This window comes from Ranitomeya variabilis, chromosome 3 (genome assembly GCF_051348905.1).
Source record: "Ranitomeya variabilis isolate aRanVar5 chromosome 3, aRanVar5.hap1, whole genome shotgun sequence".
In the NCBI taxonomy this organism is placed as follows: Eukaryota; Metazoa; Chordata; class Amphibia; order Anura; family Dendrobatidae; genus Ranitomeya; species Ranitomeya variabilis.
In genome coordinates, this window is record NC_135234.1 from 758864361 (window position 1) to 758890361 (window position 26001).

At 48.2% G+C, this 26001-nt stretch overlaps 1 long non-coding RNA gene across 1 annotated transcript in view; it reads right to left on the reverse strand.

The window, feature by feature from the left end:
• LOC143817331 (uncharacterized) overlaps positions 1-26001 on the reverse strand; it is a 203083-nt gene that overhangs the window by 90384 nt on the left and 86698 nt on the right. Inside the window, exon 3 of the long non-coding RNA XR_013224116.1 lies at positions 9959-10055. This is a non-coding gene — a long non-coding RNA (uncharacterized LOC143817331). The remainder of the gene's footprint in view (positions 1-9958; positions 10056-26001) is intronic.

Here is a 26001-nt window from a genome sequence, read left to right on the forward strand (position 1 = left end):
AGAGGATGCACACATACATGCCCCAGAGAGTGCACACATGCAGGTCCAAGAGGGTGCACATGTGCAAGTCCAAGAGAGTGCACACATACATGGCCCAGAGAGTGTACACAAATGCAAGAGCCAGATTGCATACATGCAAGCCCCAGAGAGCTCATACGTGCAAGCCCCAGAGAGTGCACACATGCAAGCTGCAGAGAGCTCACACATACTATTCCCAGAGAGTGCACACGTGGAAGCCCCAGAAAGTCCCAGAGTGCACACATGTAAGCCCCAGAGCGTGCAGAAAAAGTAAAGATCTTTCTATCTGATGGTGGGTGCACTCCTCGGTATTGGACGCGTCATGTCACATCCTCTATTTAATATATTGGAAGATTAAACCAAGTGTCTGCCGCTTCTTATCTCCACCGACAACTGTGACCTCATTACTGTCAAAACATGAAATGGACAATGTAGTCGTGACCCCGCCGCATGCTCACAAGCTGGAATTCTGCATCTCAGCATAAATTACTGTCTACCGCCAACACAATCAATACATTGCTGAAATGGTGAAAATGCCAAACATCTGCAAAGACAGCACAACGGTGATCTCATGATGAAATGCATAATAAGCGAAGAGGACATTAGAGACGTGACGGTGCCATAATGAGTGAAGTCCAGGCAGGCAGCATGACTGGCAACAAAGGACCAAGGCACAACGGAAAAGTATGGATCTCTGCCCAAAAGCGGTATTTTGGCACCAATAGAAGGCCCTATAAAACACTTCCAATCCTGAAAATACATGTTCACAGTTATGACCATCATGTGCAACTCTCTGACCAGTAATGGGTGGCAGCTCAAATCTTGACAGTCACCCCACCGCTCTGTCCGGCACAAACTCAAAGGGTCATCCACACAACCCAAAGACAACCAACATCGGTGTGTAGCTAAGGAATTCCAAGCCATGTAGCCCTGGAGGGTGTAGTAGCTAAATTGGCATGTATAATCATGGTGGTCCTTAGCACTGCATTCTGAAGGGATCCTAATTCTTATATCTTCACTGGCCTAAAAACCAGACGACATCGATGGATAAGTCAGGAGTAGGTTGATCCTTAGAGGAGGCTGATGAAAACAGTTCTCAGTCTACCTGATGATAGACACTTGCCTTAGAGGAACTCCTAAGAAACTTTAATGTTGGCAGCACCCACCGATTTTAACAGTCTTGGATGACTATCTATTGGGTCTCCCAATTTTTACCGAATGAAGAAAATCCATCATTCCTATTTCAGAGGACGATACCCAGCTGTCGGTGACCCAACCAATTACACCATATATGTTGGGGTCAAGAGGAACAGTTGCCGGCCAAATGAGCATTCACAAATGTGAGGCCAACTTTATACTGAGCCATTACTTTAGTCCTCCAGCAAAAGAGAGCACCTATACTTGGCAGGGTACCTAGTTATACCCTTAGTTGTCACCTATAGGTTTGCAGTTGCTTTTGAAGGGCATGTTTCATGGTTTTCTACTTCACTGCTACCTGAATAGACCAGTAATGGTGCCCATAAACATCCAATCTCGCTGAGATCAACCAATAATCTCACTTGTAGTAGGATCGACTAATAGGCGCCCTCAGGGGCAAGAAAGATAGGCAACTTGGATTTTAGCCATCTTTCTATGGGAGATAAATGGATGCTGAAGGGGCCAGGCTTATTCTGTAACCCCCATTGAAAAAACATGCATGCTGGGCCAAGGTGAGCATGCATGTTGTGAGGAATAGCGTGGCCTAAATGAGCAACTGTTATTCAATGTGCCAGATTCTCAACTTGACAAGTTATCACCATTACAAAAGGAAGGCTAAAATGGAGTCGTGACCGTGTATGCCCACCAACATGAATTCCCCATATGGTAGTGGCTCAAGGACCAAGTGCCAATCACGATGTCCTGCATCATATGAAACCAACACCAGGACAATAGAGTCAGTAGCAATGCCCCATACAGCACCAGTCACAGAGCCCCATACAGAACAGTGCCAGTAACAAAGCCCTATAAAGAACCAGCCACAGTGTGGAGCCATTCTACTGTGTATGAGGAACTGAGGGACCTACATACTGTGTGGAGGCATCATACTGTGTGTGAGGGGCTGTGCGACCATCATACTGTGTGGGGCCATCACATCGTTGTCGACTATGAGAGGATAATACTGTGTGGGTGGGCTGTGGGCATCATACTGTGTGTGAGCTTCGTATGTGTGGGATCTGTGGGGGAATCATATGTAGGGAGGAGAACCAAGTTGATGGTCTCTCCTGCGTATCTGGGCCAGAACCATCGGGGCTGTAACCAGTGTTGCAAGGGGAAGAGGATGCTGTCAGGTGCAGTACCGGGCACCTGACTGATGGCGGCGGGTCGGACAGTTTCAGCAGGAAGACAGGACACTTGGCGGGGACCAAGCTTGTGAGTAGTAAGACGCTTAACTCTCTCTTCACGGACCCACGCCCGCTAGCTGTGCCTATACCCCCAGCTAGCCAGACTTCCGACGTGTCCTACCCTCAGCCCAGAGAGACTTCCTCACCGGGTAGTGATCAGGATAGAGTATGGACCTTCGCTCCGCTCACCACCGCGGAGGCACCGCTTAGTCCCATCCTTGCAGTGTCTGCTGAGGTCCGGCCCGTGCCTGTGGCTGTGTCCGCTGGACTGTGTGCTCCCACTGCGGCCTTGCTCACTGAACTCTCTGCTTCTTCTTCTGTGCCGCCGACCATCACCTCTGCCCCACCGTGCGCACGGATCAGGAGATCGCGTGCTGAAGAACCCGGAGGATTCATCGTCGCAAGGAGAAAGTGCATCGCTTATCTGTGGGACTGGATCGGAGACATCTCGCGCCGTCTGAGGCGCCGCCGTGGGATCATCCAGCCGCCATCCTCCAGCGCACAGAGACTGATAAGTTAACCTGTTACATTCTATTGCATTTGACTTTCCCCCTATCCTCCAATCACATTCCTTACCCCCTGCTTGTACCATTACTGTTCCTATACATAAAGAACCTGCTAACCCTGGTTCTGCCTCCTGTGTGTCACTGCATCCTACGCACCTGCTAGCATCCTACACATACTATGTGGGGGCATCATAATGTGTGGGGGCATCATACTGTGTGTAGGGAGCATCATAATGTGTGGGGGCATCATACTGTGTGTGAGCATCCCGCTCTGGGTGCTGTGGGCCATTATATTGTGTGGGGGCCTCATACTATGTGTGGCCATGAAAGTGTGTGGGTGAGCTGTGGGGGCATTATTCTCTGTGGGCGGCATGGGAGTATCTTATTGCATGGGGGCATCATACTGTGTGTGGTGGAATGTGGGAGCATCAAGCTGTGTGGGTAGGCTGTGGGGGCATCACACTGTGCAGGGGGCATAATTCTGTATACGGGATTTTTGGAGCATCATACTGTGGGGGCTTCATACCGTGTGTGAGGGCTGTGGTAGCATTATACTGGGAGAACTTATTCTGTGTGGGGCCATCATACTGTGTATGGGGTCTGTGGGGACAATTGTACTGTGTGGAGAGGTGTGGGGGTATCATACTGTATTAAAACTGTTGGGGACCATCATATTGTGTGAGTGGCTGTGGGGGCATCATACTGTCCAGGTTCACCATACTGTGTGCACACATCATATTATGTGGAGACATCATCCCAATGACTCATAGCAGTGTCAAAGAGCAACAATTCTGCGAACTATCTGTTTTTGAAAGATAATCCATGTTTTTTTATCCTATGAAGCCCTGAAAAATATCAGTTATAATAACAATGTATAATAATAATAATTATTATTATTACTATTATTATTTTATTATATACAAAAATTCTGAACTTTTCAAACAAAATTGTGCTTCCATTTTCTGAGACTGAAAACTTTTTCATTTTTCAGTCGATCGAGCTGTGTGATGTCTTGTTTTTGGCGTGGCGAACTTTCGTTTTTATTGATACCATCTTGGGGTACATCTGACATTTTGATCACTTTTTAATGCTTTTTTCATGAAGATGCGGCAATAGAAAAACAGCAATCCTGGAATTTTTGATCTTTTTCTTCATGGTGTTTGTCGCACAGATTTTGTAACTTCATAGAAGGTTTACGGATGCGTACCAAATATGTTTGTTTGTGTTTTTCTTTATTTTCAAGGTGGGAAATCGGGGTGGACTCGATCTTTTTTTATATTTAATTTTTTTTTTTACTTTATTTTTTAGTCGCTTTGTTTACAGTCTTGCAGTATATAGCGAAATTGATGATTCCCTATGAAGACCGTAATACGGAATTATATTATTTCGGGGTGGTCACATGATCAACCAACGTTGTAATATAAAAATGTGCCAATTCCAGAGAGCCCCGATAAATGACTTATATGACTGATTCCAGCAAATAAATAAATGTACATATACGGTAAAAATAGTGGCGCCCGAAGTAACAATGTTGACTAATAGTAATAACATGTCACCGCTCCCATCAAATTTGACTTCCCATAAAATCACATAAGTATTGCCCCCCCCCCCCCCGTATTAACAAGCAGTGACACATGCGGCTGTAATTGATATAGTGATATTCGTGGTAACAATACAGCGGGTGTCAGCTTATCAAACCAGTTTATTAGGGCCGCTGACAGTCACCGCGCTGATATCAAAGTGATTGTGTGCGATTCACCGAGAAACACGACTCTGGAATGACAGCTGCGGTAATATCCTCCCTGTGACTGGCAGCACGGTGCACATTAATTATCAGCGAGGATGCAGCATTGTATCCTGTGCAGATGAGGCTGAGCCCGCACCGCTCATCTATATAAATAAAGCCACATTTACCGTCCATTCCTGGGACAAAGCGTGTAAAGGTATAATGAGGATGCAAAAATATTCAGCAAAAAATCTGGTGAAAAAATTTAATATTATACTATATTTTATCAGTATAATTATGTTGTGTTACTACATCACTATGTAATGTGATAAAAGCACTGACACAGCGGGGAATAACATGGAATACCTGGTGACAATGGCAGCCATTCCGGGCATTCAGCAGGTTTTGTGGAGTGTTCCCGGTAGAATATGGTTGTCTTGTGGTATGTTTCCGGCATACGGCAGGGCTTGTGGAGTTTTCCCGGTATATGGCGGGTCTTGTGGACTGTTCCCAGTATACGGCGGGTCTTCTGGAGTGTTTGCAGTATACGGCGGGTCTTTTGGGTTGTTCCCGGTATAAGGCGGGTCTTGTGGGTTGTTCCCGGTATAAGGTGGGTCTTGTGGGGTGTTCCCAGTATATGTCAGGTCTTGTGGGGTGTTCCCGATATATGTTGGTTATAGTGGGGTGATTAGGTATATGGCAGCTCTTGTGGGGGTGCTCACTTTATAAGGTAGGTCTTGTGGGCTCCGCACTCCGCTATCTCTGTTGTTTTCCGTGTGTGGATTTGCTCTAGATCACCTGTGTGTTAGTCACATGACCTATCATATGATCTATCAAAAGGGATCATGTGACATGTCATGTGATACATCGGGTACCTGGGAGGTCCAATCCTTCTAAACTGCCCAGGATTCTGGATACTCTTAATCCGCCTGTGTATACGGCAGGTCTTGTGGGGGTGTTCCCAGTATACATTGGTTATTATGGGGATGTACAGATATATAGCAGGTCTCGTGGGGTGTTCGCGATATAAGGCAGGTCTTGTGGAGTCTTCCTAGTATTCGGTAGGTCTTGTGGGTGTTCCCGGTATACGACAGGTCTTGTGAAGTCTTCCTGGCATACGGCGTGTCTTGGGATATGTTCCCGGTATACTGTGGGTCTTGTAGGGTGTTTCCGGCTCACTGTGGGTCTAGTGGGGTGTTCCCAGTATATGGCCGGTCTTTTGGGGTGTTCCGGTATACTGCGGGTCATGTGGGGTGTTCCCAGTATACGGCAAATGTTGTATGGTGTTCCCGGTATACTGTGGGTTTTGTGGAGTCTTCCTGGTATATGATGGGTCTTGTGGAGGGCTCCTGGTATATGACAGGTATTGTGGGGGTGTTCCCAGTATGTGGCGGATGTTCTGGGTTATTCCCAGTATAAGGTGGGTCTTGCTGAGTCTTCCTGTTATATAGTGGGTCTTGTGGGGTGATCCCGGTATATGGCGTGTCTTATGTGGTGCTCCTGGTATACTGCGAGTCTTGTGGGCTGTTCCCGGTGTACTGTGAGTCTTGTAGGGTGTTACCTATATATTTCAGGTCCTATAGGGTGTCTTGTTGGGTGTTCCACGTATACGGTGAGTCTTGTGGGGTGTTCACGATATACAGCGGGTCTTGTGGGGTGTTTCCGGTGTACGATGGGTCTTATGGGGTGTACCCGGTATACTGTGGAGCTTGTGGGTTGTTCCTGTATTCGTTGAGTCATGTGGGGTGTTCAAGGTATACTATGGGTCTTGTGTGGTGTTGACGGTATACGGCGGGTCTTGTGGGATGTTCAAGGTATACGATGGGTCTTGTGGGGTGTTGACGGTATACGGCGGGTCTTGTGGGATGTTGACAGTATACGGTGGGTCTTGTGGGGTGTTCCTGGTATACAGTGGGTCTTGTGGGGTGTTCCTGGTATACGATGGGTCTTGTGGGGTGGTTCTAGAATACTGCGGATCTTGTGGGGTGTTTCTATATACGGTGAGTCATGTGGGGTGTTCGCAGTATACGGTGGGTCTGGTGGGGTGTTCACGGTATACCGAGGGACTTGTGGGGTGTTCACAGCGGGTCTTGTGGGGTTTTCCCGGTATATGGTGGATCTTATACGGTGTTCTCAGTATATGGTGGATCTTGTAGAGTGTTCCTGGTGTACAGAGGGCCTTGTGGGGGTGTTCCCGGTATACTGTGGGCTTTGTGGGGTGTTCACGGTATACGGCGGATCTTATGGTGTGTTCCCCATATACGGCGGGTCTTGTAGGGTGTTTCCGGTATACGGTGGATCTTGTAGGGTGTTCCCCGCATACTGCGGGCCTTGTGGGGTGTTCCCGGTATATGGTGGATCTTGTGGGGTGTTCCCGGTATATTGCGGGCATTGTGGGGTGTTCCCGGTATATTGCGGGCATTGTGGCGTGTTCCCAGTATATTGCGGGCATTGTGGGATGTTTCCGGTATACGGTGGATCTTGTAGGGTGTTCCCCGCATACTGCGGCCTTGTGGGGTGTTCCCGGAATATGGTGGATCTTGTGGGGTGTTCCCGGTATATTGCGGGCATTGTGGGGTGTTCCCGGTATATTGCGGGCATTGTGGCGTGTTCCTAGTATATTGCGGGCATTGTGGGGTGTTTCCGGTATACGGTGGATCTTGTAGGGTGTTCCCCGCATACTGCGGCCTTGTGGGGTGTTCCCGGTATATGGTGGATCTTGTGGGGTGTTCCCGGTATATTGCGGGCATTGTGGGGTGTTCCCGGTATATTGCGGGCATTGTGGGGTGTTTCCGGTATACGGTGGATCTTGTATGGTGTTCCCGGTATAAGACATTATAGCACCGGATCTACAATAGAAAGTCATCAGGTAACGCAGAGCATCGCAGCTCACGGAGGACGATTACTTCTGGATTGAAAGTCTTGTGAATGTGACACGTCTCCTTTCAGATCCCACATTGGTATGATTTGTATTACGGTGCTGTTCATCTCTGGGGCAGAGAGCAGCGCTGCCACCTTCCAGGTGCCCGCTGAGAAAGAGCAGGAGCCTCTTTATAACGTGTCAGATATCCATTAACCTTAGTTCAAGCTTTTCATCAGAGACAATCACGCTGTCACTGGAGTAGGGTCGGCCGCGGCCAGCGCGGATCTGTGCAGAAATGTGCCCTTGTCTCTTCTCTACTCCATGGCAGGAGGACACAAAAGCCGTAAAGATGGGCTCATGTGAAATATTAGGACCCAAGCATACACGGCCGATCTGTCCCATATCTGCAGCTGTGGGGAGATGTCGCCCATTGACTACCATTGCGGATGCCAATAGGGGCATGTAGGAATAGTGGGGGCACTGGAGCATCCGGTAATACCAGATCAGTATTAGAAATGCAAATTGATATCACTGTTATTATGGAGCACTGTGGATATCACTGTTATTATGGGGGCACTGTGGATATCACTGTTATTATGGGGGCACTGTGGATATCACTGTTATTATGGAGCACTGTGGATATCACTGTTATTATGGAGCACTGTGGATATCACTGTTATTATGGGGCACTGTGGATATCACTGTTATTATGGGGCACTGTGGATATCACTGTTATTATGGGACACTGTGGATATCACTGTTATTATGGGACACTGTGGATATCACTGTTATTATGGGGGCACTGTGGATATCACTGTTATTATGGGGGCACTGTGGATATCGCTGTTATTATGGGGGCACTGTGGATATCGCTGTTATTATGGGGGCACTGTGGATATCGCTGTTATTATGGGGCACTGTGGATATCACTGTTATTATGGGGCACTGTGGATATCACTGTTATTATGGGGGCACTGTGGATATCGCTGTTATTATGGGGGCACTGTGGATATCGCTGTTATTATGGGGCACTGTGGATATCACTGTTATTATGGGGCACTGTGGATATCACTGTTATTATGGGGGCACTGTGGATATCGCTGTTATTATGGGGGCACTGTGGATATCGCTGTTATTATGGGGCACTGTGGATATCACTGTTATTATGGGGCACTGTGGATATCACTGTTATTATGGGGCACTGTGGATATCACTGTTATTATGGGGGCACTGTGGATATTATTGTTATTATGTGGGCACTGTGGATATCACTGTTATTATGGGGGCACTGTGGATATCACTGTTATTATGGGGCACTGTGGATATTACTGTTATTATGGGGCACTGTGGATATCACTGTTATTATGGGGGCACTGTGGATATTACTGTTATTATGTGGGCACTGTGGATATCACTGTTATTATGGGGGCACTGTGGATATCACTGTTATTATGGGGACACTGTGGATATCACTGTTATTATGGGGGCACTGTGGATATCACTGTTATTATGGGGCACTGTGGATGTCGCTGTTATTATGGGGACACTGTAGATATCACTGTTATTATGGGGACACTGTGGATATCACTGTTAATATGGGGGCACTGTGGATATCACTGTTATTATGGGGCACTGTGGATATCACTGTTATTATGGGGGCACTGTGGATATCACTGTTATTATGGGGACACTGGATATCGCTGTTATTATGGGGGCACTGTGGATATCACTGTTATTATGGGGACACTGTGGATATCATTGTTATTATGGGGGCACTGTGGATATCACTGTTATTATGGGGCACTGTGGATATCACTGTTATTATGGGGCACTGTGGATATCACTGTTATTATGGGGCACTGTGGATATCACTGTTATTATGGGGCACTGTGGATATCACTGTTATTATGGGGACACTGTGGATGTCGTGTTTTTCATGCTTCTTCCACGCGTTTTTATGTCGTTTTCTCGTGATTTACATGAATGTGGAATAAGTTCAGTAGGAAAACCAGAAGTTAATTTAAAAAGTTTCCTTATAAACTGCAGCAAAAAAATTGTGTGAATAACCCGTGTCTGCCTGTGTGTTAGGTGCGGTGGTGACGCCGGTAACTTACTGTGAACTGGATTTTAAACTCTGATAATGGTGGAAAAAAGAATCCGTGCGCTGTGCACAGTGCAGGGTAATGCTGCCCCCTACTGGTGAACTGACATGTGTACAATTAGGGTGTGTAACCATACCCCAGACCTGTAGCTGAGGCATAGCACTAGTTGGGGGCACGGATTGCAGGTGCACCAGGACCAAGAGTGACCCTAAAGGTCCATTTGGAACCATATGAATAAAACAATAGAATAACAACCTGTGATAGTTGGGGCCCTTTTGGAGATTTTGCATTGAGGCCTATAAGTTTTGAGTCAGGCCACTGCCGTGACGGACTCTAATCTGCAACCGTTTCGCGCTGCTCACCTGCCTCCGACTACCTGCCTGGCCTGAGGAGCAGGGCACCCCTGAAGATCCATTGAGCTGCGTTCACTTGTCATAGCTGTGCACTAAACGAGTGGAGCTGCAGGATAAAGCATGGGGATAAGAAAAAAGACCATAAGACAAGTGGTCACTTTCAAGCTATCTAAATATCCAATAGACAAAACTGTTGAGGTGGAGATATAGACTAACGAAGCAAAGCTGTACTGTAAAGCATGGGGTCCCAGGAAATTACTTTTTAATGGTGGGTAGTAATGAAGGTAAATGGGCTCAGGGTAGCGGTGTTCTCTCTTGTGTACTAAACTTGGGAGTGATGAATGTAGAAGTGTTCCCATGCACTAAAAAAAAAAGATGTCAGCATCTGCGTGTGCTTGTGTGCAGGCGGGTGAGCGGGTGACTACAGGCAGCGCTCTACATCCTGAAGCATTAGTGTCGGTGTGGCGCCCCAGGGTCCTGGTCGTCACAGTAGCATTGCTTTCCTCACGGTGCGAGTGATGTTACGCTTGAAGGCAAGAAGGGATAACTGTAACCAGGTAACACAGACATGCAACACATTCACACTCCAGGCCACCAGGGGGAGCTTTTGATCCTATTTACTAGGTGACTCTCCATATGTGGAGAAACGGGGTCAGTGGGTGCTCTCGTCCGCTGGCCCGGCTGTCTTTAGCAAGACTGCATGGACCAGGGCTCATACCACTGAATGCCCGCTCTATCTCCCAGTGGGCAATACACTACACAGACAACACAGGGTTAAAGTATAACAGTGTGGCAATACTTTATTGAACCACAACACACAATAGCAAACAGAACAATCTCAGCAATTACCCCAACATAGTGCACATGACAGGGTCTTACTCTTCCGTTGTCTCACCGGGATAACGGTAGCTGTTATATCAGAGCTCCCAGGGTCGCTATTCCACCTGTGATATACACACAGAGAAAAGATATCAACAAGCGTAGGAAGATGACAGAACAGTCCAAGGAGTCCGTACAAGGTCAAAAGCCAGTTGACATGACGTCAGAGCTCCCAGGATCGCTATTCCACCTGTGTTACACACACAGAGAAGAGGTAACGACAAGCATAGGGAGATGACCAAGAACTGTCCATAGAGTCCATACAAGGTCCAAAGCCAGTTGACACGAGAGTCACCACCTGGCTTATCTGACCATTTCCCTGGAACCAGGCAACCAGCGGGTCCTAACCCTGGCTTTCTCCAAACATATCCATGGTTCAGAGATGGTCACTGGATCAGATCTGTGTCCTTCCAACCAAAGCCGAAAACCCCTAGGTTGTTTCTTATAGAATCATAGATCAGTGTCCATCGTGATGGCGCCATGATGAATTAGCTGCAGTCCTCTCTCTTGTCTGTTGGGTGGTTGGCAGAATGTCCGGCTGGTAGCTCTGTGTTACTACAGTCTCCCATGATGTGATCTCTGAGTCTTTTTATACCCAAGGCATGTAAGCTATTTCCAGAATTACCCAGGGTCCTTTAGTCCAACATTAAGATAAAGTAAACAGTCATTATTACAGACTTACACAGTATGTTAGATAGTATATCAGTTGGCAAGTCTGTCTTCTTGATCCACCAGACATAAACATTTAAATTCACAAGCCAATATACAGATAAAAAGCCAGTTCTTTTGGTTTTGCAAAAATATGGTTGCTGGAAAATTAAGATACAATCTGGTTTCTTCACACCATATATAAGATAGTTTTGGAGGGAAACTTGCCAGGAGACAGACTGGATCAGTCTGAGGCAGAAGAGGGTTTACGGAGCTGTGTAGCTGTAGTGCAGCAGTTCCTGGAAAGAGACATTCAGAAAGCCGAATTGATTGAAGTGAACGTGCAGGAGAGCAAAGCACAGGAGAGGATACCAGGGGAAGACCAGCCCCGAGCAGGCTGCCTCCTTCTGAGGCGCATAGACCGGTAGCCGGAACACCGAGGTTGTAAGGCCCTCCACGACTTACATCAGAGACCTGCAGGACAGCTGAACTTCACTTTACCTGTCAGCTTTAATACCCAGGAGACACGGTGACACCTTTAGAGCCCGGGGCATGCTAGAGACCCTATAAACAGACTCAAGTCACCAGTCATACAGGTTATGTCCTATCCTATACGGGGGACAGAGAGAGAGAACATCTGTGAGGACCTTATCTGAAGCCATAGGCAGTAAGGGACTACAACACCACGGCGCTAGAGGAAGGCTTTGATTTCCACCTGGATAAGGGGACTCCTAACTTGCTTCCAAGCCGGCCGGACCCTGCCTGCCCTGTGATCCGGTGCCCTGGACTGTGGCTGCTGAAGTCTTCAGTAAATCAGGTAAAGAGACTGCAAACCTGTGTCCTCTTTCTTTACTGCACTCCTCACCATCTTCCATCTACACACCGGGAGCCCTGGGGAAATACTTCACCTGTGGGAAGTTATACCATCTAGCTGCCATAACATCACCCCAGAGGACCCCTTAAAGCAGCGTCCGTCGCCACTGACCGAATACTACAGGTGGAGTCACGAACATAAACTTTATTCCCTTTAAAGACCTTTCCCTTTTACATGGGCGCCCAGGGCCACGGACCGGGTCGCCACCATGACATCCCCCTGTGAACCGCAGGACCCGGTACCGATTACCCCACGGCCCTGGCGGGCGACTCAGCGGTATTCCATGTTAAGACCCCAAGACAGCTGATAACATCTCTGCTGGAGTGACACCACAGCTGCAATTCGGGACTTATTCTGTTACTATTGGATGTTTTCATTGCGGAGCGCCCCCACACCGCCGCAGGGCCGAGGGGTACCCGGAGCCGGGCCTCTGAGTCTCAGTCCTGGGGTTGTCACGGTGGCTAGACCCGGTCCGTGGCCCTGTCTGTCAGTGGGGGACGTCCGGTGCAATAAGTCGTGTTGTAACGGTGCAGTTGTGGGGTGCAGGTCGCGGTAAATAACGAGGACACCAGGTTGCAGTCTCTTTACCTCTTTACTGGAGATCTCTGAGTCCTCAGTCCAGAATGCGGTTCACCAAGCTGCGCAAGTCCGGCCGGTCCAATGGCACCTCCAGAGTTCACTTCACAGGTGGAAATCGGTGCCTTCCTTCTTAGCGCTATGTGTTGTAGTCCTTCCCTGCTGTGCTTACGGAAAGTACCCCACAACCGTTGTGTCTGTTTCTTAAGTTCCCTCACAACTCGATTAAATGATGTTCTTCTAATCTTCCGTCCCTTCCTGATGTTACAGTTAGAACGGCACCCGTTTGTCGGATAGGCCTGGAGTTCTTCCGGGACCCTAGAGACGCCCCTCTCCCGCAATTGCCTCCCAAGACTTCATAGGTGATATGTGTTAGACAGCCCGCCTTAAACTGACTGTCCTGCCGCTGTTTAGAGTATTGCTTGAAGCTGAATGTTATAATACTCCCTCGGCGTTCCGGCCACCAGTAGTGCGCCTCAGCAGGGTGTTGCTCCGGTCTTACAGCATGACCCCTACTGGAATTCTCCTATTGCTTGATCTCGTTTCTCACTCAGCACAATCTATCTCGCTTCTCGTCCTTTCTTGGGTCCCGCCGCTTCCCGGAGCTGGCGCGGACCCGTTACGTTCTTTCCAATGCCAAGCCTCTGCCAGGATCCCACCCCTGGCAGAGACCCTACTGTCTCTTCCTCCACAACACCCTCTGCCACAAGGTGTTGCTTCGTTCAATCCAGTCAGCCTTCTCTCCTAACTTCCTGCCTGACCCCCAGTTTACCCACTATGGTGGGGGAGTGGCCTAATGAATAGCACCCTTAGCTCCCCCCCGGAGGCCCAGCTGTGAAATCTATTGGTGTCTGTGATACCTGATCAGATGAACTCCTTCAGTGCCATCGGACGCACCATAGCTCCCCATAGTGGCGGAGCCACAGTACTGCAACGACCAGGACTCTGGGGCGCTGCACTCCCCCCTGGTTAAACACAGTACTCCGGGACTGGGAAGAAAAACAACAATACAGGTTAGCAAAAAGACATACAATTTTGTTGAGTGCAATAACATAAGCATACTTGAACAGGCTTCCCTTTATGGGAGGTGAGGACACTTGAACGTTACCAACATAGTTAAATATCATAGCAACAGGCTACAATTAACTCTCATTACCCAACCGGGTATTCTACTAAGTGCAATTTAATGAACAATAATTTAACATTGCCTTCAAGGAACATACACTCCTAGCTCGCTAAAGGCCTTCCCATAATCACATTACAGGGCAAGTTAACTTTTCATTCTCCTACTTTGAACCTGCAGGACCGCCTGTCCCTATGGCACCACACCTACTGCCTCTCCTTTCTTTTACAGGACCGCCCCGTTCAGCCAGGGCCTACTGCATTTCTCTACTATACATGGTATAGACATAACATTCCTTTCAATTAGAGAACATGGAGCCGGCTTTACTTGGCTCCTATTAGGACTCACTCACTAACCCCTACGGGTTCACTTTCTGTCCTTAGTAACACATTATTAACTTTCTATGGGGACTCAGGGTTTACCTTCTATCCTCACCTTCATTATTACTTTCTTATATGCAAAACAGTTACATTTCTTCCAGAGCATCATCATCAGTATTTCTTTACATTTAACTAGTTAAAACACATGCAACTTTTCTCATTCCAACATTATCATGGCATTACTGTTCTTAAAACAGTATCTCTCGTAAGTACGCTGTTGGACATCCCCTTTAAAAGAGGATCAAGTCTTTCTGAGGTAGCTCGTCTTCTCAGCCTACCAGTCTTTGTTCAGCAAAGGTTCCAGAACGGTATCTTCGCAAAGAGTCTTTAAATAAAACCAGTAGGAAGCGCCTTTAATAAGGTGCAAACTATTTACAAGAAAGTTTGGATCATGCACTGTTCATGATTCAGCAGTTTTTATAACATTGTGGAACAAAAAAGCAAAAATGAAAGTGAAAGCAAAAATAAAAAGCAATAGGGATCCCGGGTAAACAAAGGGATCCCTTTAAGAGTTAACCCAGGACGGGTTTTAGCAGCAAAACAGCAAGGAAATAAACAGTTAACTATTTACAGTTTCAGGTTTCCGAGGCTTAGTTGGACGGCTTCCAGGGCTGCACCTGGCACTTAACCCTTCTTGGCCTGGGCAAAGTGAGGTCCAGGGTTGCACCCAGTGCTGGACAAACGCCGTTAATCCGTCTTGCATGTACGGTTAAATCGGGCGCAGCGATGGTGGTCTGCGCAGCTTGAGTAGGGGCATTTGCTGCAGCAGAGGTAGCGGCTGCTGCAAGATCAGTCACTGGAACGGAGTCAGCAGCTTTGGCACTAGCAGTCACTGGAGTGGTGTCGGTCGTCAGGGCAGGGTCGTCCTTCATACCTGCTTCAGATGCGGTCCCTCCGGTGCCGGTCTGCTCCGTCTCCACTGCGGCCTGTAGCGCTGGTTGCAGGGCCTCGCGCTGCAGCGTTGTCATCTCTGCTTGCAGCATCTCGCTTTCCGGCAGGGCCTTGCTTTCCAGCTTCGGAGCGCTGGACCTTCTTTCCTGATCCGGACCAAGCGAGGCTGCCGACAGGCGTCTGGTGAGGCTCCCGATGATGGTCTTCTTCCACCCGGCCTCAGTGCTCAGCTCCGTCTGCAGGAGTTGGTGGATCAGCCCATCCGCTCCGGTCTGCAGGAGGTCAGCGTCAACTGTGGAGGTCTGGCTGCGGTGCCTCTCCGGGTAGCTGGGGGAGTCCTCGGCTCCGACCCCACGCTCCCGCTCCGGGTGGCTTGCCATGGCGTCCTCCATGTCTCTCACTTCTTCTTCCTGGTCCTTTTCCCGCTCTCTCCTCCGTGGGCGGTTTCGCTTCCTCTGTCTCTGCCCACCATTGAGGATCAGGAGGCGGATCTCGGCTGCTGACGGACACGTCCTGAAGGGGCCGAGATATTTAGACTGGGCGGCCATTGTCTTTCGCGCTCTTCAGCTTGTTCACGCCCACTTCCACGCCCTTCTTCTTCTCCTGCGCTCTCCTTAGCGCTGTAATGGCGGCGGTTTTGGCGCGAACTTTTGGCGGCAAGTGACAATCCACAGTCTTTGCAATAAAGTACAGTCCAAGCACAGTAAATCACAGTTCCAAGGCACACATGACCTGATTCTTCAGGCTTAAGTAGATCCTGTTCGTGACGCCAAGTTTGCGGAGCGCCCCCACACCGCCGCAGGGCCGAGGGGTACCCGGAGCCGGGCCTCTGAGTCTCAGTCCTGGGGTTGTCACGGTGGCTAGACCCGGTCCGTGGCCCTGTCTGTCAGTGGGGGACGTCCGGTGCAATAAGTCGTGTTGTAACGGTGCAGTTGTGGGGTGCAGGTCGCGGTAAATAACGAGGACACCAGGTTGCAGTCTCTTTACCTCTTTACTGGAGATCTCTGAGTCCTCAGTCCAGAATGCGGTTCACCAAGCTGCGCAAGTCCGGCCGGTCCAATGGCACCTCCAGAGTTCACTTCACAGGTGGAAATCGGTGCCTTCCTTCTTAGCGCTATGTGTTGTAGTCCTTCCCTGCTGTGCTTACGGAAAGTAACCCCACAACGGTTGTGTCTGTTTCTTAAGTTCCCTCACAACTCGATTAAATGATGTTCTTCTAATCTTCCGTCCCTTCCTGATGTTACAGTTAGAACGGCACCCGTTTGTCGGATAGGCCTGGAGTTCTTCCGGGACCCTAGAGACGCCCCTCTCCCGCAATTGCCTCCCAAGACTTCATAGGTGATATGTGTTAGACAGCCCGCCTTAAACTGACTGTCCTGCCGCTGTTTAGAGTATTGCTTGAAGCTGAATGTTATAATACTCCCTCGGCGTTCCGGCCGCCGGTAGTGCGCCTCAGCAGGGTGTTGCTCCGGTCTTACAGCACGACCCCTACTGGAATTCTCCTATCGCTTGATCTCGTTTCTCACTCAGCACAATCTATCTCGCTTCTCGTCCTTTCTTGGGTCCCGCCGCTTCCCGGAGCTGGCGCGGACCCGTTACGTTCTTTCCAATGCCAAGCCTCTGCCAGGATCCCACCCCTGGCAGAGACCCTACTGTCTCTTCCTCCACAACACCCTCTGCCACAAGGTGTTGCTTCGTTCAATCCAGTCAGCCTTCTCTCCTAACTTCCTGCCTGACCCCCAGTTTACCCACTATGGTGGGGAGTGGCCTAATGAATAGCACCCTTAGCTCCCCCCGGAGGCCCAGCTGTGAAATCTATTGGTGTCTGTGATACCTGATCAGATGAACTCCTTCAGTGCCATCGGACGCACCATGGCTCCCCATAGTGGCGGAGCCACAGTACTGCAACGACCAGGACTCTGGGGCGCTGCATCATTATATGGCAGTATTATCTGAACAAGGCGAAGAGGAAGACAAGCACCCGATGGGGGGATATTATTATTGCTATTATTTACCAAAGTATGATGGTGTACTAGGTGGCAGTATTATATTAGTGCTATTATTTAGGACTGTATGGTGGTGTACTAGGCAGCAGTATTATATTAGTACTATTATTTAGCACAGTATGATGGCGTACTAGGCGGCAGTATTATATTAATATTATTAAGCACTGTATGATGGTGTACTAGGCGGCAGTATTATATTAGTACTATTATTTAACAATCTATGATGGTGTACTAAGCGACAGTATTATATTAGTGCTATTATTTAACACTATGATGTTGTACTAGGTGGCAGTATTATATTAGCGCTATTATTTAACACTATGATGGTGTACTAGGCGGCAGTATTATATTAGTGCTATTATTTAGCACTGTATGATGGTGTACTAGGTGGCAGTATTATATTAGTGCTATTATTTAGGACTGTATGGTGGTGTACTGTATGAGCACAGTTTTTGGCACTTTTCTGATGCACTATTATGTGTTCGCTGTATGGCATTATTACGTGTGCACTATATGGCAGTAACATATGAGCACATGTTGGCACTTTTCTGATGCGGTATTATGTATTCGTTCTATGGCATTATTACGCGTGCACTATATGGCGGTATTATATCAGCACTGCTGTTTGCCACCATATGGTGCAATGTTATTTTGGCTTTATAATGTGTGTGTTGTATTGCATTATTACATGTGCACTATATAGCAGTATTATATTATGACTGTTTGGCACTACATAGTGCAATGTTATTTTGGCTGTATCGTGTGTGTTGTATGGCATTATTAAGTGTGCACTATATGGCAGTAAAATACTGTATGAGCACAGTTATTGGCACTTTTCTCATGCGCTATTATGTGTTCGTTTTATGGCATTATTACATGTGCACTATATGGCAGTAACATATGAGCACACATCTTGGCACTTTTCTGATGCGCTATTATGTGTTCGTTCTGTGGCATTATTATGTGTGCACTATATGGCAGTATTATATCAGCACTGCTGTTTGCCACCATATGGTGCAATGTTATTTTGGCTTTATAATGTGTGTGTTGTATGGCATTATTACATGTGCACTATATAGCAGTATTACATTAGCACTGTCTGGCACCACATGGTACAATGTTATTTTGGCTGTATCATGTGTGTGTTGTATGGCATTATTAAGTGTGCACTATATGGCAGTAATATATGAGCACAGTTTTTGGCACTTTTCTGATGCGCTATTATGTGTTCGTTGTATGGCATTATTATGTGTGCACTCTAAAGGCTCTTTCACACGTCCTGATATTTCCGGTACCGGAAAAAAACGAATATTCCCTGACTGTAATGAGCGCTCCCACGTGACCGCTCACACAGGAGAAGCTGCCAGCGCGGAGAGGACAGAGGAGACGTCGCAGGAGCTGGCAGGGTGAGTATTTCTGCGGCAAGGGGCCAGGCAGCGCACTGAGGGGGGGGGGGACACGGACGCACATGCAAACTTTATTTCTCCCCCCCCCCCCAAAAAAAAAAAAAAAAAAAAAGATCTTTCATCTCTTCTCTCCAACGAACGCTGGGGAAGAAGAGATGAATTCTGCCTTCAGCACCACATGCGGGGGGACAGCGCTTAGTGTAGCGCTGTCTCTCCTGCACTGTCCGTGTGGTCCTCAGGCGGCACACGGGCGGCACACGGATGCCGCACGTATGTGCCACTTGAGCACACGGACATACGGACACAGATATCTCCGGTACTGGTTTTTTCCGGCACCGGAAATATCAGGACGTGTGAAAGAGCCCTTAGGCGGTATGGTCAGGACCTTGGTCATTGGTGGGGCTCAAACGCCCGTGAGTCAGGAGGAAAGTGCCAGGGTAGCCATCGCACCCACTCCCATAGGAACACTCGACAAATTCAAGGACGAGTGATCAATTTTCACATGCTGGTATTTTTTTTTCTTAATTATATGCAAGAATTTGGGGCTGAAAGTAATTTTTGCTATTGGGTTTCAGAACATTTCTGCACCGTTTGCCTTTTACAGACTGTTTTTCTGCTGATTCAACTCTGACGTGGTTTCAGGGCATAAATCAGGAGAAAGGAGCTGAGGAAAAAGAACGACTGTACAAACTCTGTGTACCGGCTGGATGAGCTCACTGACAGATCCTCAGTTATCTCATTCCGCACCCAGCAGAGGTCATAGGAGGCAAATGGTGCAAAATGTTTAATGAGTCTCAATTAGAAGGAGGATTTTTATCCAAAATTACTTGTGTTTTACAACGTGGACAACCCCTGTTAAGTCTTGTCCCTAATTCCACCTGAAAATAGCTCTGAACTGCACTGATACCGGCATATCAGGGCTGCAGCCATGGCTCGCTTCTGGACCTACGACCTATTTTCCCCAAGTCCAGTCTCTAGTCTGTGGCTGACCATGGCCTTATAAGCCTCCTCGTACCTGTCGGCAACTGCACGACACAAGGTATATGCCGTGCATGCATCGTGGCAATAACACTGCGCTGCTGGAAATGTTTGAGAGTTGTTTTTTTTTTGCAAATTTTTCCTGCCAAAAAATGTGGACTTTCCTGGCCGAAAAATCCACGTCTAAAAAAAAACTATTTTCAAAGACATGCACTTTTTTGCACGCTTTCAAAAGAACTCATTACAGTATATTTTATGCTGTTTTGATGCTTTTTATGGGGGGGAGGGGGGCTCATTTAGACATTTGATTTTCCCACGTACGAGAAAAAGAGTTTGGCCTGCGTGCCATGCATTTTTCTCATATATGGTGAAAAAAAAAAAAAAGGAAAAAGTTTCTCCACTTTATCCTTTTTGACAATCCGAGACAATCGGACTGCAGTTGGATGTCATCCGAGTGCAGTACAGTTTTTTTTTTTTTTTCTTTCACGGACCCAGAGACTTTCGCTGCCCATTTTGATCTTGATGTGTAGTCCGTGAAAAGTCAGGTACATATGAATGGCCCCATAGACTATCAAAGGTGGTCCGTGAAAAACACGGATAGCACTCGTACCCTAAAATCGGACGAGTCATTTTGGATGCATTTTAATGATAATATAGCAAAAGAGTGAGTGCAAAAAACTCACAAAAATGCATCAAAAACAGCTTCAAAATTTTACTAACAGGCAGAAACCGCGCCAAATAATTGACACGACACTTTTTCTGACTAGCGGGGCCCAGGAGATTCAAGGTCTTTCCCTATAAGGGCCCCCGGGTTCAGTGCAGGGGCCCCTGGTGTGGTGTGCATGGCTTTCCTTGCACATTTCTTTCTTCTCCGTACCTTCCTCGGAGCCTGGAGCAGCTGTTTACCATAATTATACAGAACGCGGATGATAAACTACGGCGTACTATTCGTTAGAGTGTGTTCTCCATCTGTCTGCTCCAGGTTAGGAAAAATGACTACCGCCTGTTTTTTTAAATTTATTTCCCTATTTACAGATCCGTCCCGTGCTCCGGACCCTGCAGCTTTTGTTTTCAGATCTATAACATAAACAGAAAAAGCAAAAAAAAAAAAAAAAAATTGCGCAGAGACCCAGAATCCGCCGTCGGCACGTGAAGAACTGCGCGCTTGTTTCTTTCCGCGAGACGTGACGATTCGAGCTTTTATCTGCGTTACAAGATGTTCCGTCACAAGACATTACTAATATCGTGGTAATGCAGAGCCGGGCCGAATGTCGCCCAAAAGCTGCAGGAGAGCGACTGCGAGGAGAGATAATACGGGATTTAATAAGCGCACCGCTCGGCATGTAGCGCGCTGCTAATAAAATGGAAGCGCCCGGCGCCTAAGCGCATCTTAGCTCGTAATTACACGAGATGCGGAGGCGTCTACTGTCACTAATTCTCGCTTCATTGGTAAAAAATATATGGATCATTTTCTGCTGCCTTTTATTTCGGAGGATCTGACCAGAAGTGTTATCACAACCCCCAGTAATCCTGATAAAGCTGCCAGCGGATCTGAGGGTAAACAGAGGAACTGTCCTTCTCTTATAGAGAAACAGAGGAACTGACAGGTGACAGCCGCTCCTTCTCTTATAGGGAAAGGGAGGAACTGACAGGTGACAGCCACTCCTTCTCTTATAGAGAAACAGAGGAACTGACAGGTGACAGCCGCTCCTTCTCTTATAGAGAAACAGTGGAACTGACAGGTGACAGCCGCTCCTTCTCTTATAGGGAAACAGAGGAACTGACAGGTGACAGCCGCTCCTTCTCTTATAGAGAAACAGAGGAACTGACAGGTGACAGCCGCTCCTTCTCTTATAGGGAAACAGAGGAACTGACAGGTGACAGCCGCTCCTTCTCTTATAGGGAAACAGAGGAACTGACAGGTGACAGCCGCTCCTTCTCTTATAGAGAAACAGTGGAACTGACAGGTGACAGCCGCTCCTTCTCTTATAGGGAAACAGAGGAACTGACAGGTGACAGCCGCTCCTTCTCTTATAGAGAAACAGAGGAACTGACAGGTGACAGCCGCTCCTTCTCTTATAGGGAAACACAAGAACTGACAGGTGACAGCCGCTCCTTCTCTTATAGGGAAACACAAGAACTGACAGGTGACAGCCGCTCCTTCTCTTATAGGGAAACAGAGGAACTGACAGGTGACAGCCGCTCCTTCTCTTATAGGGAAACAGAGGAACTGACAGGTGACAGCCGCTCTTTCTCTTATAGGGAAACACAGGAACTGACAGGTGACAGCCGCTCCTTCTCTTATAGGGAAACACAAGAACTGACAGGTGACAGCCGCTCCTTCTCTTATAGGGAAACAGAGGAACTGACAGGTGACAGCCGCTCCTTCTCTTATAGGGAAACACAGGAACTGACAGGTGACAGCCGCTCCTTCTCTTATAGGGAAACACAGGAACTGACAGGTGACAGCCGCTCCTTCTCTTATAGAGAAACACAGGAACTGACAGGTGACAGCCGCTCCTTCTCTTATAGAGAAACAGTGGAACTGACAGGTGACAGCCGCTCCTTCTCTTATAGGGAAACAGAGGAACTGACAGGTGACAGCCGCTCCTTCTCTTATAGAGAAACAGAGGAACTGACAGGTGACAGCCGCTCCTTCTCTTATAGGGAAACACAGGAACTGACAGGTGACAGCCGCTCCTTCTCTTATAGGGAAACAGTGGAACTGACAGGTGACAGCCGCTCCTTCTCTTATAGGGAAACAGAGGAACTGACAGGTGACAGCCGCTCCTTCTCTTATAGGGAAACAGAGGAACTGACAGGTGACAGCCGCTCCTTCTCTTATAGGGAAACACAGGAACTGACAGGTGACAGCCGCTCCTTCTCTTATAGAGAAACAGTGGAACTGACAGGTGACAGCCGCTCCTTCTCTTATAGAGAAACACAGAAACTGGCAGGTGACAGCCGCTCCTTCTCTTATAGAGAAACACAGGAACTGACAGGTGACAGCCGCTCCTTCTCTTATAGAGAAACAGAGGAACTGACAGGTGACAGCCGCTCCTTCTCTTATAAGGAAACACAGGAACTGACAGGTGACAGCCGCTCCTTCTCTTATAGAGAAACAGAGGAACTGACAGGTGACAGCCGCTCCTTCTCTTATAGAGAAACAGAGGAACTGACAGGTGACAGCCGCTCCTTCTCTTATAGGGAAACAGAGGAACTGACAGGTGACAGCCGCTCCTTCTCTTATAGAGAAACAGGAACTGACAGGTGACAGCCGCTCCTTCTCTTATAGAGAAACAGAGGAACTGACAGGTGACAGCCGCTCCTTCTCTTATAGGGAAACAGAGGAACTGACAGGTGACAGCCGCTCCTTCTCTTATAGAGAAACAGTGGAACTGACAGGTGACAGCCGCTCCTTCTCTTATAGGGAAACAGAGGAACTGACAGGTGACAGCCGCTCCTTCTCTTATAGAGAAACAGAGGAACTGACAGGTGACAGCCGCTCCTTCTCTTATAGAGAAACACAGGAACTGACAGGTGACAGCCGCTCCTTCTCTTATAGAGAAACACAGGAACTGACAGGTGACAGCCGCTCCTTCTCTTATAGAGAAACAGAGGAACTGACAGGTGACAGCCGCTCCTTCTCTTATAGAGAAACACAGGAACTGACAGGTGACAGCCGCTCCTTCTCTTATAGGGAAACAGGGGAACTGACAGGTGACAGCCGCTCCTTCTCTTATAGAGAAACAGAGGAACTGACAGGTGACAGCCGCTCCTTCTCTTATAGAGAAACAGTGGAACTGACAGGTGACAGCCGCTCCTTCTCTTATAGGGAAACACAGGAACTGACAGGTGACAGCCGCTCCTTCTCTTATAGAGAAACAGAGGAACTGACAGGTAACAGCCGCTCCTTCTCTTATAGAGAAACAGAGGAACTGACAGGTGACAGCCGCTCCTTCTCTTATAGGGAAACAGAGGAACTGACAGGTGACAGCCGCTCCTTCTCTTATAGAGAAACAGAGGAACTGACAGGTGACAGCCGCTCCTTCTCTTATAGGGAAACAGAGGAACTGACAGGTGACAGCCACTCCTTCTCTTATAGGGAAACAGAGGAACTGACAGGTGACAGCCGCTCCTTCTCTTATAGGGAAACAGGGGAAATGACAGGTGACAGCCGCTCCTTCTCTTATAGAGAAACAGAGGAACTGACAGGTGACAGCCGCTCCTTCTCTAATAGGGAAACACAGGAACTGACAGGTGACAGCCGCTCCTTCTCTTATAGGGAAACAGAGGAACTGACAGGTGACAGCCGCTCCTTCTCTTATAGGGAAACACAGGAACTGACAGGTGACAGCCGCTCCTTCTCTTATAGGGAAACAGGGGAACTGACAGGTGACAGCCGCTCCTTCTCTTATAGGGAAACAGAGAAACTGACAGGTGACAGCCGCTCCTTCTCTTATAGGGAAACAGAGGAACTGACAGGTGACAGCCGCTCCTTCTCTTATAGGGAAACAGTGGAAATGACAGGTGACAGCCGCTCCTTCTCTTATAGGGAAACAGTGGAAATGACAGGTGACAGCCGCTCCTTCTCTTATAGGTAAACAGGGGAACTGACAGGTGACAGCCGCTCCTTCTCTTATAGGGAAACAGGGGAACTGACAGGTGACAGCCGCTCCTTCTCTTATAGGGAAACAGAGAAACTGACAGGTGACAGCCGCTCCTTCTCTTATAGGGAAACAGGGGAAATGACAGGTGACAGCCGCTCCTTCTCTTATAGAGAAACAGAGGAACTGACAGGTGACAGCCGCTCCTTCTCTAATAGGGAAACACAGGAACTGACAGGTGACAGCCGCTCCTTCTCTTATAGGGAAACAGAGGAACTGACAGGTGACAGCCGCTCCTTCTCTTATAGGGAAACACAGGAACTGACAGGTGACAGCCGCTCCTTCTCTTATAGGGAAACAGGGGAACTGACAGGTGACAGCCGCTCCTTCTCTTATAGGGAAACAGAGAAACTGACAGGTGACAGCCGCTCCTTCTCTTATAGGGAAACAGAGGAACTGACAGGTGACAGCCGCTCCTTCTCTTATAGGGAAACAGTGGAAATGACAGGTGACAGCCGCTCCTTCTCTTATAGGTAAACAGAGGAACTGACAGGTGACAGCCGCTCCTTCTCTTATAGGGAAACAGGGGAACTGACAGGTGACAGCCGCTCCTTCTCTTATAGGGAAACAGGGGAACTGACAGGTGACAGCCGCTCCTTCTCTTATAGGGAAACAGAGAAACTGACAGGTGACAGCCGCTCCTTCTCTTATAGGGAAACAGTGGAACTGACAGGTGACAGCCGCTCCTTCTCTTATAGAGAAACAGAGGAACTGACAGGTGACAGCCGCTCCTTCTCTTATAGAGAAACAGAGAAACTGACAGGTGACAGCCGCTCCTTCTCTTATAGGGAAACAGAGGAACTGACAGGTGACAGCCGCTCCTTCTCTTATAGAGAAACACAGGAACTGACAGGTGACAGCCGCTCCTTCTCTTATAGAGAAACAGAGGAACTGACAGGTGACAGCCGCTCCTTCTCTTATAGAGAAACACAGGAACTGACAGGTGACAGCCGCTCCTTCTCTTATAGAGAAACAGTGGAGCTGACAGGTGACAGCCGCTCCTTCTCTTATAGAGAAACACAGGAACTGACAGGTGACAGACGCTCCTTCTCTTATAGAGAAACAGAGGAACTGACAGGTGACAGCCGCTCCTTCTCTTATAGAGAAACAGAGGAACTGACAGGTGACAGCCGCTCCTTCTCTTATAGAGAAACAGAGGAACTGACAGGTGACAGCCGCTCCTTCTCTTATAGGGAAACAGAGGAACTGACAGGTGACAGCCGCTCCTTCTCTTATAGGGAAACAGAGGAACTGACAGGTGACAGCCGCTCCTTCTCTTATAGGGAAACAGAGAAACTGACAGGTGACAGCCGCTCCTTCTCTTATAGGGAAACACAGGAACTGACAGGTGACAGCCGCTCCTTCTCTTATAGAGAAACAGACTGACAGGTGACAGCCGCTCCTTCTCTTATAGAGAAACAGAGGAACTGACAGGTGACAGCCGCTCCTTCTCTTATAGAGAAACAGAGGAACTGACAGGTGACAGCCGCTCCTTCTCTTATAGAGAAACAGAGGAACTGACAGGTGACAGCCGCTCCTTCTCTTATAGGGAAACAGAGGAACTGACAGGTGACAGCCGCTCCTTCTCTTATAGGGAAACAGAGAAACTGACAGGTGACAGCCG